We start from the raw sequence: 16,903 nt of genomic DNA on the forward strand, positions 1-16,903 counted from the left end.
CCCAAAGCTTTACTCCATTTGTGCCTTCATGGTCACCTTTACTGTGTGGAAGCAGCTCTTCCCCAGTTGTATTTTGAGTGCCTTCCAATCTGAGGGGCTCATCTTCTGGTACTGTATCTGATAATGTTCTGGTGCTCTTCATAAAGTTTTCAGTGGTTAAACATTCAGAAGTTGTCTGTCACTCTGTCTTCATAGTCTGTCTTAGTCTGAAAGAATGTAATAAAATGTCTCAAAATCTTATATGTAGAAACTGTTTTAGAAGAACAAAAGGAAACTGCACAAGAATTAGAATCTAGATAACTGAAAGTATAATTTGATGGAATAGTATTCAGCTATTAAAGCAAAGTGCCCACTAAAACTATAGTGCTGCTTTGGGACGGTTGTTACTCCGCCTGTTGTTAAATGTTGTGAAGTCAGTTTTGACTTTACATAGGGTTGCTGAGGAGCCGCTGATGAATTTGAACCATTGCTTATCCTACATCGCTTATCGCTACACCAGGACCCCTTCCCTTCACCTAGATAATTCATATGTTTACTAGTGAGTATTTTGTTGTTGTTAGTGGCCATCAAGTGTGTGTAGAGTAGAACTGTTGCTTTGGGATTTCAAGGCTGGTACCTTTCAGAAGTAGATCCCCAGATCATTCTTAGGTACTTTCAGTTAGTATTCTAGCTCTTAGTTATTTGTGGCACCCAGGGATTCTTGTAATGAGTGTACATATGTAAGACTTATTTTTAAAACATCAAGCAATTCATAAAAGGAGGGGAATAAAATGTTATTTCCACGGGGGAAGGGGGGAGGGGGACATTTCAGTAACTGAAGAAATGCCAGTTAAATCAACCAGATGCAGCATTCTTTCATCTCTGAATTAATAAAAACGTCAATGAGTAGAGACCTCTAATGCCGTGCAGACTGGGTTAGGGTGGCTCTGAGACCGCAGCTGGTACTGTAAACTGGAACACTTCAGAACCCCTTCCGATTTCCACAAATATTTATTGAATGTTCACTTATTGTTTCATTGTGGAATGGGATTTGTACTGACTACAATCCCAGTCACTAACTAAAATGTAATCTTAACTACAGGCTCCCTGCATGGTGCAAATCGTTAATGTACTCAAGTATTAAATGCAAAGTTAGAAGTTTGCGTCCACTCAGAAGTGCCCCAAAGAAAAGGCTTGGCCATCTACTTCTAAAAAATCAGACACTGAAAATCCTATGGAGCATAGTTTTACTCGGATACACATTAGGTCACCATGAGTTCGTGTGGACTTGACAGCAACTAACACAAAGCTGCCAGGCGCTCCTCAGAAACACTATACAGGGTTGCTATGAGTTGTAACCTACTTGACATCACTTAGCAACAATAACAACAACTTTATCTTATCTCCAGTCTGCTGCAAGATGGCTTTCCATATTTTTCTGGCAACAAACTTCATGCTATTTCAAAAGGATGCAATTTGAAATGATAACAGGAAACTTCAGCATTTTTATTTCTTTCATTTATCATCAAATCTGTGACAGGTATAAAGGTGTTCAGAGAAGCATGTAAAAATGTCCCACCAACATCTAGGTATAAACTTTAAGCTGAGAATTATTGGTTAAACCATTGACCAATATCCTTTGCTGGAATTCTTACAAAACAGGAAAAGTTCCAGTTTCTGTGACGAAACTAAAAGTCATGATTGAGGCATCTTTCAACCAAAGAATTTAAGAAAATTATTTCTGGAATTTTGGTTTTCTCTTGGAAAATGATGAGGGCCAGTACTTTTATAAATAACTTTGTAAAGTCTGCCCTCTACTGTTCTTCATAGTAAATGCAGGCAATATTCCCGGATCTATTTTATGCTTCTTGGAGGCCAAGATGGCCAAACTTTGTCTCTCATACTTGTCAGGAGGGACCAGTCACTGGAGAAGGATATCATGTTTGGTAAGGTGGAGGGTCAGAGAAAAAGAGGAAGACGCCCTGCAAGATGGATTGGCCAAGTGGCAGCATCAATGGGCTCAAGCGTGGCAACAATAGTGAGGTTGGTCCAGGATCGGGCAGTGTTTCGATCTGCTGTGTGTAAGGTCGCTATGAGTCGGTACCAACTCAATGACACCTAACAACAAAAATAAGATGTGAGATCCTGAATATTTTATGTACTATTTGTGAGCACCGTCAATATGATAGACAGTGAGTCCATGCTTTACATGCTTGAGCTCATTTAACACTTACTGCAACCCCATGAGGTAAGTAAAATACTATTATTTCTTTTTCACATTTGAGGAAAAACACACTGCTGATAAGTCAAAATCCTGGACTGTAACCCTGGTTTGTCTAATGCGTAAAGTCCATTCTTTCCTCGATTGTCTCCAACTTGTTGATAACCTGATACTTTGTTGTTGTTAGGTACCATCTCATAGCTACCCTATTATACAACAGAACGAAACACTGCCCAATCCTGGGACAACCTCACATTCGCTGCTCCATTTGAGCCCATTGCTGCTGTCATTGTGCCAATCCATCTCGTTGAGGTTCTTTCTCTTTTTCTCCAACCCTTTGCTTTACCAATCATGATATCCTTCTCCAGGGATTGGTCCCTCTTGATAACATGTCTGAAGAATGAGAGACACAGTCTGGCCACCCTGGCTTCCTAAGGAACATTCTGGCTGTACTTCTTCCAACACAGATTCATTTGTTCTTTTGACAGTGTATGGTGCTTTTAAAAATATTCTCTTCAAACACCATAACTCAATTATTCTACGGTCTTCTTTATTCACTGTCCAACTTTCATGTGCATATGAGGTTATTAAAAATGCCATGGTTTGGGTTAGGCACACCTTAGTCCTCAAACTGACATCTTTGCTCTTCAACATTTTCAAGAGGTCTTGTGTAGCAGATTTGTCCAATGCAATATGTTGTTTGATTTCTTGAAACAAGAAATCCACTGCTTCCAAGCATGTTGATGGTTGATATGAGCAAAATGAAGTCTTTGACAGCATTAGTCTTTTCTTCATTTATATGGATGTTGTTTACTGGTCCATTAGTGAGGATTTTTGTTTTCTTTACATTGAGATACACCCATACTAAAGGCTGTGGTTTTTGATCTTCATCAGTAAATATTTGAAGTCCTCTTCACTTTCAGCAAGCAAGGTTGTATCATCTGCATATCGCAGGTTGTCCATGAGTCTTCCTCCTGATGCCATGCTTTTCTTCATAAAATCCAGCTTCTCAGATTATTTTTTAGCATACAAATTGAATAAGTATGGTGATAAAATGCAACCCTGGCACACAGCTTTCCTAATTTTAAACCATTCAGTGTTCCATTGTTCTGCTCAAACAACTGACTCATGGTCTATGTGCAGGTTCTTCGTGAACATAATTAAGTGTTCTGGAATACCCATTTCCCACAATGTTGTCCATAGCTTGTTGTGATCGACACAATCAAAAGCCTTTGGGTAGTCAAGAAAGCATAGGTAAACATCTTTCTGGTATTCTCTGTTTTCAGGCAAGATCTGTATGACTTCAGCAACAGTATGCCTCGTTCCTTGTCCTCTTCTGAATCTGACTTGAACCTCTGAAAGTTCTCTGATAATGCATGGTTGCAGCCATTTTTGTATTATTTTTAGAAATATTTTACTTGCATGCGATATTAATGACATTGACTGCTACTTTAATAAGTAAATATTGTTGTTTGGTCTCATCAAGTTGATTTTGATTTCGAGTGACTCCATGTGACAGAATAGAATTGCCCCATAGGGTATTCCAGGCTCCAAGTCCTGAGGTGGCACTGTGGGTTAATGCACTGGACTGCAAGTTTGGTTGGAACTGCAAGGTCAGTGGATCAAGCTCACCAGATGCTCCTCAGAAACCCTATACAGGATCGCTATGAGTCAGAACTGACTCAATGTCTCTTAACAACAAAAACAATCTTTACTGAAGGACCCTGGTGCAGTGGGTTAAACATTAGACTGCTAACCAAAAGATCAGTGATTTGAACCCACTAGTCACTCTGGAGAAGATTAGACAGTCAGATTCTGTAAAGACTTACAGCCTCAAACACTGTAGGGAGCTGTTGTCCTCTGGTGTATAGGGTTGCTATGAGCTGGAACCAATTGGATTGCAGTGGATTTTTAAATTTTACAGGAGCACATCACCACATTTTTCTCCTGCTGTGCCAATGGGTGGGTTTGAACTGCCAACCTTTCTATGAACAGCCATTTAAACCATTTTGCCACCCAAGTTCCTTAATAAGTAGAAACATTAATATTTTTATTGATATTCATTATCATGTAAAATGGGACACACAGAAACACATTTAAACACAGCAACATTCAAGTACTAACTCAGATTTTGTAAACGTGTTTCCATTCTATAATTCTTCCTGGTCCAGTGGGCAGTCAGACCAACACATCTAAGAGGCTGATGCCATTGCTGTTAAGAGTAGTGTCTGGCTCCTTGGCACATGGATGATTAAGTACTTGATACTGGTATAGCCACTGGGATTCACACTGCAATCTTCAATCAAACAACTGAATCAAGCAAACACTCACCTCCAGGCAAAGTACTTCAGACAGCTGTGAGAACTGTCAGAAGAGAGCTGGTTAAAGTCAGTCAGAACACCTTTCAGGGACTTAGGTGGCAAGGGTGTTAATCCTTGATGGATGTGCCCATACCACCAGCATGCTGTCTTACTGACTGACCTCCAGCCACCCTGAGCTGCCAAACAGAGCAGCTGAGAGGGTTTCTCAGAAGGGAGGAAGAGAAAGAAGGGCAGGGGGAGCTTTTGATTTAGATTTAGAAACCAAGGTCACACTTTGCATTTGTGTGAATGACAAGGGCTTGGAATTGATGTGCTCTGCCTCCGCCAGTAAATTAGGACATTTTATTGTCTTTGGTTCTTGCTTGCAATCTAATTCAACCATTTCACTATAGAAACAGTGTTGTTGTTGTTGTGTCTGTAAAGTGCTGTAGAATTGGTTTCCATTCATAACAATCCTGCATAGGTTTTCCTAGAAGCGTCTGGTGAGCTTGAACTGCAAACCTTGCAGTTCAAACCCACCTTGCAGTCCAGCGCATTAACCCACAGTGCCACACTGGAAACAATATTAGGTCCTAGAAAATCTTTAAAATGTATGCATCGTTGAAAAAGAATGTTTTGGGGGGTTTTTTTAAATAATTTTAAAATAGTTTTATTTCTTTATTTGTAACTTTTTATTGTGATTTGGGTAAAAGTTTCCAAAGCAAATTGATTTTCCATTCAACGATTCCTACACATTTTGATTTGTGACATTGATTACAATCCCCACAAATGTACCAGCACTTCCCCACTTTCTCCCTGTGTTTATCTCTTCATCCTTTTTCCTGTTCATTCCTGCCTTCTGATCTTTAACCTTGAGCAAATGCTACCCTTCATGTCTCCTATAGGTGATTGTCTAAGGAGTGGGTGATCCTGGTGTTTACCATCTAGGCCTGTCTGTTGTTTGACTGAAAAGGTAAGTGGAGAAATAAAGGATGAAAAACAAAAGAAGGAAAGGGAAAAGGAAGAAGATGACAAAGAAAAATGAAAAGAAAAACTAGGGAGATTAAAAAACACCCACCAGCTGAGGAGTCCCCAAGGTGGGAGGGGGAGGGGTGAGAGGGTGTCCTGGGGCCCTGGATGTTGTCTATGTTCAGGGTACCCAATCCAGAAGAAGTCTGTGCAAGCCCTAAGGGTGGCTAGGGTGTCTTTGTTCCCAGAAGTAACGCTTTCAGGCCCAGAGTGCAGCTGACTGCAGGGCAGATGGTTATTAGAGTTCCTGCTAGTCTCGCATTCTGCAGGTCTGAAGCAGCAGTGTCCACCTGCCTCTGAGGTGGTAAACCTAGTGCCCAAATCACAATGACACCGGCAGAACAAGGACTACGCTGGGCTGGGTGGGGCGAGCCATGCCACTGGGCACCAGGGCTGTGTAGTGAACAAGAGAGAATCACACCTTTCTCATCGCCAGACCTGGGTGTGCAGTGCATTGTCAGGCCACTGCTTGGATCCATTGCTGCTCAGAAAAGTTCAAGATGAGCATGCTGAGTCAGGCTGGCTGACTGCTCATCCATTTGTCTTCTTTCTCACCACCCTTGTCCAGCTTCTTCTCCTAGTCAGGATTTAATCCACTTCAAGCCATTTCTCTGTTCTTTCCTTTAAGCTCAGGGTTCTAGGACAACCATTTGCATCTGTTCCATATGGTCTGTACAGTACAGTGCTTGTTGCTCTATAGGATAAGCAATGGATTGCAAACCAGGAAGACTTTAGGAGAAAGATAAGGCCATCTGCTCCTCAAAAGATATACAGCCTTGGAAGCCTGATACAGGGTCGTTATGCATCGGACCAACTCAACAGCACTTAGCAACAACATCTTTGTTGTAGACTGTCTGTGTAGTGTGTCTGCCTAGTCTAGCCTCTTGCTGGAAGTACTATCCTTGTTCTTTTTAAAAGCACCCTAACAAGACTAAAAGGAGCTCTGGCAGTGTAGTGGTTACAAATTGGGCTGTGAACCGCAAGGTCAGCAGTTCAAAACTACCAGCGGTTCTGCGGGAGAAAGATGAGGCTTTCTGCTCCCATAAAGATTTACAGCCTCGGAAATCCTGTACAGGGTCACTATGAGTCGGAACCGACTCCACAGCACATAACAACAACAACGAGACTAAGACAAGTGTATTATGGAGAGAACAGGTCTGTAGTCATCTGTTCATTTACAAGTTTAAACACATTTTTGTAAATAAACTCATGCAAGTATGAACTAGAAACTTGGCAGCAATACTTTTTGACTTAACACTAGTATGTTATTTGGAGTCCTAGTGTGGCGCTGTGGGTTAATGCACCAGACTGCAAAGCCGTTTGAACTGCAAGGCCAGCGGTTCAAGCTCACCAGCCACTCCTCAGAAACCCTACACAGTGACCCTGTGTAGGGTTTCTGAGGAGTGGCTGGTGAGCTTGAACCACCAACCTTGTGGTTCAAAGCACCCTTGCAGTCCAGCTCATTAACCCACAGCACCATACCAGGGGAGCCTGGAGGGAACATGTTGGGGGCTTTGGAATACTAATATTTGCTTTTTTAATTAGAACAATGATCATACAGATATGTTTACTTTCTGAAAAATCATCAAGCTGTGCATATTGATTTGTACTATTTTCTGCATGTATGCTATATCTCAACTTTTGGAAGTTTGTTTTTAAAAATAATCTTTATAATCAAGTTCCCCATGTCATTTAGTGTACAGACAAGACTGAAACATTTATTTTATTTTCCAAGCCACCAATGCCTTCATGAGATCCCAACAGAAGACACCTCCAAAATTCTTTTATTTTTACTTCGTCACACAGAGCAATTAACCCTGTTGTTGATATCGTTGTTAACCTTCTTTCTGCTTGATGCTATTTCAGAAAACTTTCACTTTTATAGTCAAACAAGTCCATGAAGATGTATCCCTAACAAAATGGTCCCCATTCCCCCTTAAGGATTTCTGTCACTTCTCTTGCCTAACAAGCTCATATTGCAGCAATATTTTCTCCTCTCAATATACAAGCATATGTAAAGTTTTCTCAATATGTAAGTATATATAAAGTATATATAAATCACAATGAGTTGTTGCTAGTGTTGTCAATTTCACCTTATAGTCACCCTATGTGACAGAGTAGAACTGTCCCATAGGGTTTTCCAGGGCGTCCTGGTGTGGCGCTGTAGGATAAACACTGGACAGCAAGGTCAGCAGTTCAAACCTATCAACTGCTCCTTGAAAACCCTATACAGGGTCTCCATGAATGGGAACTGACTCTATGGCACTGAACAACAACAACAATCTTTACAGAAGCATAGCATCAGGTCTAGTGGACCATAGCTTATCCTACAGTACCACACCACTTCCTGTCGGGGACCTGCCTTGACAGGGAAGTTTGGTTCACGAAGTAGGGAGATCTGGCGGCGAAAGAAATAGAGAAAGAATATACACAAAGACGCGACAAGAGAAACAAAGAGACACTCCAAGACCAGAGTGGATGCAAAACTGGCAGGCAGACCCTGCATTGCAGGCAGCATGGCCCTGCAAGCAGTAATGCATACAGGATTCAATCTGCATTCGTCTTTTATTTCAGGGAGGGATTTTACACAAAGGAAGAAGGTGATTATTAAGACAGGGTACAGAAATGAAATGTGATTAATCGTTCAAAACAGGACACAATGATTTACAGGAACAAATTCTAAAATATACATCGCAAATTGTCTTAACAATCTAACATTCTTAATTTTCCAAAAATTCAAGCAAACTGTTATAAATTACTTTTTAGGCTTAAATCCTAAGGCAGGGACGTGAGGTTTCTCAAGGCTAATTAACATACCTGTAGCATTTAATCTCTAATGGGAAAAGGTGAAAAGGATTTAAAAGGTCTGAAGGGAGTCAAGCTGTTTCAGCTACCTGGCTTAAGCTTTCAGGAGGAAGGAGACCATCTAGGTTAATAGGTTACACCTGGGGACAATTTGAGGGGGCTGCCACTATTATTCCTTAAACAATACTCCCGGAATTTACCAATCTACCTTGAGTGAATACACGAGGCAGTTTCTCTCTCGAGTTTCCCTGCGTAATCCCAGCAAACCTGCTTTTGGAACTTTTACTGCCTCGGCTTGGTTTTATTATTGTACATGGATATCAAGAGTTCATGTATTAAGTTAATATCAAACATAACTGAATAACTTGATAAAGAACAATTTTGACATGCTTGCCAGGTGGCCAGAGCTTGTTCCTCAGAGAGATTTGTGCCCAGGACCCTACGCACTGCCAACACAGTGGAGACATTAAGAGAGGCACATAAGAAACCATTTTCTCAGAAGCTACAATTACTGGAGTTAGAAGCATAGAATGAATAATAAGACCAAAGAAAATTATACAGAGGTAGCCCACCAGTGAGTTCGCAAAAACCAATGAACCCAGGACATCAGGAGGTCACTTCCTTTGGCCCTCAGGGTCCCTGGCTAGCATTCCTGAGTGGGGCCTTTGTGTTGGATTTTAGTCCATGACACAGGGCCTCAGCATCTCAGTGCTTGCGACCCCCAACAAGTTCCCATAATAAACACCTATAGATGAGGAATCCTGGTGTAGTGCTGTGGCTTAATGCACCAGACTGCAAAGCTGTTTGAACTGCAAGGTCAGCAGTTCAAGCTCAACAGCTGCCCCTCGGAAAGCCTATACAGGGTCTCTATGGGTCAGAATCGACTTAACTTAGCAACAACAACAACATAGATAAGATGGGCTCCTGGCGTGGTGCTGAAGGACAAGCACTGTACTGCCAACCACCAGATCAATGGTTTAAAACCACCAGCTGCTCCTTGGAAATCCTATACAGGGTCGCTGTGAGTCAGAATCAACTGGATCGCATTTAACAAGAAGAAGATAAGGATGTAAGGAGTCCTAGTAGTGTTGTGGGTTATGGTTAGGCTGCTAGCCTCAAGGTCAGAAGTTCAAGTCCACCAGGTACTCCGTGGGAAAAAGATGAGTCTTTTTTTTTGCTCCCATAATGGTCAGCAGCCTCGGAAACCAGATCCAGAGTTGCTATGCGTTGAACCCACTCCACGGCACACAGCCAGCCAGGTAGGTAGGGATGGAAGACCTGTGATCAGGAAGCTGGAAAAACACAACGAATACTCTGGATCCAGAAGTAACAAATCAAGTTTAAGAACTGGATGGACCAGGCGGTAGAAAGGAAACAGAAGTGGGTTTAGCAGAGTAAAATTACCAGTTTCTGACCTCCCCTAAAATCTCAGAACATAAAAATGACCTCATTAGTTCCTCTTATTGTAGTGCTTAGGAAACAAAAAAACAGGACCATGCGGGAAGCATCTGACACTGCACTTAAGCCTTAAAACTGCCAGCATCTGCAAAGACACATTCTATTTGCATTACTTTGCATGCAGAGTGTATGCAAGCAACAAATCCCTTTTCACTGCCTAGCCCCTCCTTTTCTCAGTCCTGATTGGCTAAAGTTTGAAAAAGACTCTGACAGGACTGCTTGTACACATCTTCTCTTCCCCCAGGGCGTTGTTGTTGTTGTTGTTATTGTTAGGTTCTGTCACTCGGGTCAGTACCCAACTCATAGCAACCTTATGCACAGCAGAATGAAACACTGCACAACCTCACTATTATTGCCATGCTTGAGCCCATTGATGCTGCCACTTTGCCAATCCGTCTCAATGGGGGTCTTTCTCTTTTTCTCTGACCTGTATGGATACCTAAACTATACTTCCCAACCTCCATTGCAATTAAGTGAGGACTTGTGACGAGACTCTAGACAATATTGTTATTTACTACTGCCAAGTCAGGTCTGACTCATCATAGCCCTGTATAGGGTTTCCAAAGAGTAGCTAGTGGGTTTGAACCATCAGCCTCGTGATTAACAGTCCAGTACTGATGCTGCAGGATGTGAGCAAAAGTGACAGAGTTCACTTCTAGGCCTCTTTCCCATCCATACAAGAGGATGCTAAGCAACCAGATGAGGAGGGTAAAAGAGCTTGAACAACTTGGAAGTTTCCTCAGACAGTACCCACCCCCTCAGAGAAATAAATAACAGCAGTTAACCCCTGCTGACTAATTCAGACTATAGCTGTCTCTGCCTTTGCTGATCCTGAAATTGGTCTCCCCAGTCTCCAGTCCAAAGTCTCCCACATGCAGGTCGTCTGACTTTAGAAGAGCCCCAGGATCCCTGATTACTTCTCTTTTCCTTCTATCCCATTAAAGTGACTAATGAAACATCGGAAACAGAGGAGTTAGGTGAAATTCAAGTGGAAAATCATTCCCCAGCTTTCACTTAGGCTTCCTGGTCTAGAAATTCCATTCTCAAATTCATGGGCATTTTTTCTTAGGGAATTAGTCAACAGAAGCAAAAAGATGATCACTGAAGCATTAAGCATAACAACAAAGTAATTAGAACCTGCCTAAATATTCAGCCTTGGGGGAAAGGGTTAGCAAATCATAATCAATTCACTCAATTGAGTATTATGAAGTAATTAGACATGACAATTAGGAAGACTATGTAATAAGATAGAAAAAAATCTTAATGTGGTTAAGTGCAAAAACCAGAACATAAAAATGTGTTTTCACCATAGATAGCACTATGTAAAAGTTTGCATGCGTAGGGATAAGGCAAATCAGCAACAATAACAAAAAATGAAACCAATTTGATTTATCAGGTTGCTTGGAACATATGGAGGTTTTTCTTTTATTTTGATAGCTGTTAATGTGCTTATAGTGCTCTTTAAGTCTAAAATTAAACTTTTTCCTGAAATTATATTCATTATGGATTAGACAATGTGATTACCAAATTAAAGTAATTCGCAGGGCATGAGTTTTGCTGTAGGTAAAGTAATTCATGGGGTATCCAAATGCTTGTAGGGATGCATTTGAATTACTGATGAGTGATATTGAATATGGAGTTTGGTGTGGTGCGGTGAGATAATGCACTAGACCACAAGTTTGGCGGTTCAAACTCCCCAGCCACTCCTCGGAAATCCTATACAGGGTCTCTATGAGTCAGAGCTGACTCAATGGCACTTAAAAACAACAACAATGTTAAATATAGTCATGAACTACCAGAAGAATGAACAAATCTATTTGGAAGAAGTGCAGCCAGGTGCTCCTTAGAAGCAAGAATGGGGAGAATTCATCTCACATACTGGACATGTTACCAAAGAGAACCAATCCCTGGAGAAGGAAGGACATCATGCTTGAGAAAGTAGTTGTTGTTACTGTTAAGTGCTGTTGAGTTGATTCCGACCCATAGCGACCCTGTAGAGGGTTTCCAAGGAGCAGCTGGTGAGCTTGAACCACCAACGTTGCAGCTCAAACGACTTTGCAGTCTGATGCATTAGCCCGCTGCGCCACACAAAGACTCCTGATAAAGTAGAGGATCAGTGAAAAAGAGGAAGGCCCTCAATGAAGTAATCGGCACAGTGGCAGCAGTAATGGGCTTACACATGGCATTGATTGTAAGGAGGGCTCAGGACCAGCCAATGTTTCATTGTGTTACGTATCACTAAGCATTGAGACCAACAACACGGGATCCAGATGCTTCAAATTAGAAGAAAGTGTAGGGACATATTTGTGGGCAGAGGTCTGTCCTTTTTATTTCCACCTATTAAAATAGAAGACAGTATTGAGTCATCAGAGCAGAAGATGCCTGGACTACTACAGTGAACATTCCATAATGCAGGTGAAGATAAGTTCCAAGTCTTCAGTCTGGTCTAAAAGATCTTTCAAAGACAGGGATTTGTCTAATGGTGAAAACACAAACCGTTAAAGGTATTTTAAGCAGGAAGAAATTTAATCCAGGGAATTTGGTACTTTTTAAATAACTGAAATGGGCTGAAGAAGCAAAAATCAGGAAAAGCCAAGGCTGGCTCCCAGATATTTCGATATTTCAGGGTCGACATCACCAAAGCTGGGGAAACTGACAATATAACAGCAGGATGCAGCCCCAGGTAGGAGAGTCTTCAGGGAACAGACCAGACCTCTGAAATGTCTCACATCTGCTGAACTCACATATCTGTTCATCATTGGCAGAGTTGCAGTACGATGGATTCTATCTCTTCCCCTAATTCCAAATCTTACACATGTGCCTCTCATCCGTGAACTCTAATTTAGAACCCTGTGAATATGTAATGCTGAAATATGCAATGTGCAGACTCCCAGCCCACGCAATATAAGAGACAGTAGGTAAAATGGGGAATGGTGCCGATTTGCCAAGAGGAAATCTAACATCATTATGCTGGCAGTAGAAAAAGCTCCTCTCCAAACTTTTCAACACATAAGCAATTTAAAATAAGGGTTTTTGACATTTGTGATCTTAGAATCAAGATTAATGTACTTAGATCCAGTACTCAGAAAGGAAATATGGTATAGTCCTTCCATTCTCTTCCCCTTCCATTAATGTGAACTTACAGTTAGGACTTCCAGAAGTTGTAGGTGGTTCTTGTACAGAAAATGGTGGTTGCAATAACAGATGCTTCTTTCTGGAGAAATCCTGGCTAGCTGGCTATTATAGTCTGAAATCATCTCAGAGTACAAATGGAAAAGTAGAGCTTGATCTGACCAGACTTCTAAAATCTGTCATAGAGTTGAGAGTTACCAAACACGATGACCCCACACACAATTGGCATTTTCCTCTGAACCTCCACCTTTGTTTTTTCTTTTGTGTGTTTTTTTCAAGTTTTTATTATGAATTGAGTGATAGTTTACATGGGAAAACATCAATTTTACACTTATTGTTTCATTGCAATGATTACAATCTCCTCTGTGCATCATCATTCAACAGTATTTGCTTCTATTCCCTCTGGGTTGTTTTTGTTGTTGTTGTTGTTTTGGGGGTGGGGGGATCTACATAAAAACACTCAGGAATATATAATCATTGAGACAGGCACATTCTACACACCTGTCTCCTGGCTGCCAGCACACAGTCTTCCTCTTTCCATGAATCTAGAGTCCTCAGCTACTCTATTTCTCCTTCATCTCTGGTGTCACTGATTCTCTAGATATGAGCTCACATTCCACTTGTGCTCTTCTCCCTTGGTGGTCCTAGGGTCCTCTGTTCCTAGAATGTAAGATTAACTACTCCCTCCTTTTTGTTATAAAACTTCTACCTGTACAGTTGTGACAGTTGCAATTAGTCATGATAACAATTATTTACCATTGGATCATAAGAATCTTACCCCATCTCCTTTCACCAGACCTGTCTAAACAAGATGAAAACTATTCAGTGGGGATTCTGCCTTTTCCCACACACTCTGAAACTAAACTTTCTCTTGAAAACTTGTAAGCCTGTCACTTCATACCTTTATAGCCTCTCCATTTGTAGCCAATGTCGAAGTAGCCCATCCCTATCAATCCTATATACAGAAGGGATAGGATTGATAATTGATGTGAAGACTCCTTCCTTCTCACTTGGTATTTTGAACTACTATATCCCATAAGTATAGCTCAAGTTCATCAAATTGTAGCAATTTACACTTGTTTCCTTTATCAAAAAAAATTTTTTTTCATCTTCCTCTAGTTGAGTTCTGATCATCAAGCTATATCCTTGTCCATGAGCTCAAGAGTTACGAAATCTCACCACACTTCAGACCAACTAGCCCTTCCTCTTCTCCCTCTCATCTCCAGGTAAACAGGAGTCTATGGAATGTGACTGAACTCAGCCCATATCTTCATTGCTGCCTTTCCCCTTCTTCCACTCATCAGTTGTTCAACATGGTCACCAGCAATCTTACATACCTGCTTATGTGTTCCCTTTGAATTTTGGTCTTGGAGAGGGGGTTTGTCCTGAAGGGACTTGATTGCTTACCTTGATGGTTCCTCAGTGAACAGCTTGCATGTTCTTGTAGTAGCCAATCAGAATGCCATTTTTGTTTTGGATTTTTCCTGCTGGTCTTTCTTTCAAGAGGTATCTTTTGGCTTCCCTCCATTTTCATGCCTAGGAAGCTGTCCAGTTAGAGTGCTTCCACGTTTGCTACTGATGTGGTTCCAAAGCCAGACTCCTGGGGACTCGTTTGGTGTCAGGTGTCAGTGTAACAGCGCTACCCTAGTTACCTCTTTGTGAGGTGAGAACCCTGTCATTGATGAGCTGATTAAAGGTGTCATAAGACCTATGTGAAGAAGCCTATTGGCACAGCCCCATCTGGAGTCCATGAAAAAAGGGAGAGAAGTGTTGCTGGCCTGAAATCAGCTTCTCCTAAAATAAGGATCCCCTTCCCCATTCTGTAGTACCCAGGTGGAGGTTGTTGAAGTCTTCCTGTGCATGTTAATTCAGAGTAGAAAGAGCCATCGATAAATACTAAGCATCTTTAATGGCATCGTGTGCCCCTCTTATTATTAAGAGGAGCTCTTTGTTCTACCTTTGATGTGTGGTGCATTCGTGAAAGTCTTCATCACATCAGTGAAAGAAAACGTTGTGTGATGTGATCCTCTTGATCCAGGAAAGGAAGATACCTGCTCATCATGTTGTCCTTGCTGCAATCAGCCATTTTTTAAGCTTAATGTTCACAACTAACATGCCTGAATCAAAGACCTTTGAAGTAGAACTCAAAGATGCAGAACCTGACATTATTGAACAACTTGTGGAATTTGCTTATACTGCTAGGATTTCTGTGAATAGCAACAATGTACAGTCTTTGTTAGATGCAGCAAACCAGTACCAGATGGAACCTGTGAAGAAAATTTGTGTTGATTTTTTGAAAGAACAAGTTGATGCTTCAAATTGTCTTGGTATAAGTGTTCTAGCAGAGTGTCTAGACTGTCCTGAATTGAAAGCAACTACAGATAACTTTATTCATCAGCATTTTACTCAGGTTTATAGAACTGATGAGTTTCTACAGCTTGATGTTAAGTGAGTAACACACCTTCTCAACCAGGCCATTCTGACTGTGACAGCAGAAGAGCAGGTCTATGATGCTGTGACAGTCAGGTGGTTGAAATACGATGAACCTAATCACCAGCCATTTATGGTTGTTATCTTTGCTACAGTCAGGTTTCCTCTTATATCAAAAAACTTCTCAAGTAAAAACTGTATAAGCTGAACCACTTATTCAAGACAATCTTAAATGCCTTAAGATAGTGAAAAGTGGAATGTGGTATTCCCTACTATCTCCAGAGGATCAAGAAGAAATGGTAGAAGGAACAAGACCTAGTAGAAAGAAACATGACTACCGCATAGCACTATTTGGAGGCTCCCAACCACAGTTGTGTAGATATTTTAACCCAAAGAATTATAGCTGGACAGACATCCACTGTCCCTTTGAAAAATGAAGAGATGCTGCATGTGTGTTCTAGGGCAACATAGTGTATATTATGGGTGGATCTCAGCTTTTCCCCATAAAGTGAATGGATTGCTATACTGTAGTGAGGGATAGCTGATATTCCAAACTGGGCCCTCTGATACCTCGAGATAGCCTTGCTGCCTGTGTTGCAAAAGGCAAAATGCACACATCTGGAAGTGCAGAAGTAGGAAGCTCTGTTCTGTATCTATTTAAGTGCTATGATACAAGAACTGAGAGTTGTCCCACGAAGCCCAGCATGCTGCAGCCACGGGATGGTGGAAGCCAATGGTCTGATCTATGTCTGTGGTGGAAGCTTAAGAAACAATGTTTCTGGAAGAGTGCTGAATCCCTGTGAAGGTTATGATCCTGCCACAGAAATGTGGGCTGAACTGTGCCCAATGATTGAGGTCAGGAAGAAACATGGACTGGTATTTGTAAAGGACAAGATATTTGCTGTGGGAGGTCAGCATGGTTTATGTGGTCTGGACAATGTAGAGTATTACGATATTAAATGAGTGGAAGATGGTCTCACCTATGCCATGGAAGGGTGTGACCATGAAGTGTGCAGCAGTGGGCTTGATAGTGTACATCCTGGCTGGTTTTCAAGGTCGGGAGCAGTTAGGACACATCCTGGAGTACAACACTGAAACAGACAAATGGGTTACCAACTCCAAATTCCAGGATTTTCCAGTGACAGGCTGTTTAATTTGTGTTGTTGATACTTGTGGAGCAAATGGAGAGATCTTTAAAGCATGACAAATGAGTGAACTATAAGACTTATCAGACTCGGTGCTTTGTTTCAAGACTTACAAAGTGTTAGTTAGGAGTTTTGGTTTTTTAAAGGAAGTTTTAAGTAAAATGATGTTTGTTTTATATGGATTTCCTTACTTGAATTTGTTGTTGTTAGGTGCCATCAACTCAGTACCAACTCATAGCGACCCTATGCACAACAGAACGAAACACTGCCTGGTCCTGGGCCAACCTCACTGCTGTTGCCATGCTTGAGCCCATTGATACTACCACTTTGCCAATTTATCTCACTGGGGGTCTTCCTCTTTTTCTCTGATCCTCCACCTTACCAAACATGATATCATTCTCCAG

At 41.4% G+C, this 16,903-nt stretch overlaps 1 pseudogene; it reads left to right on the plus strand.

The window, feature by feature from the left end:
- Positions 1–14,932: 14,932 nt before the first annotated feature.
- Positions 14,933–16,558, plus strand: LOC102814216 (annotated as a pseudogene).
- Positions 16,559–16,903: the final 345 nt, after the last annotated feature.

Source organism: Chrysochloris asiatica, unplaced genomic scaffold, assembly GCF_000296735.1.
Source record: "Chrysochloris asiatica unplaced genomic scaffold, ChrAsi1.0 scaffold00083, whole genome shotgun sequence".
Classification (NCBI taxonomy): Eukaryota; Metazoa; Chordata; class Mammalia; order Afrosoricida; family Chrysochloridae; genus Chrysochloris; species Chrysochloris asiatica.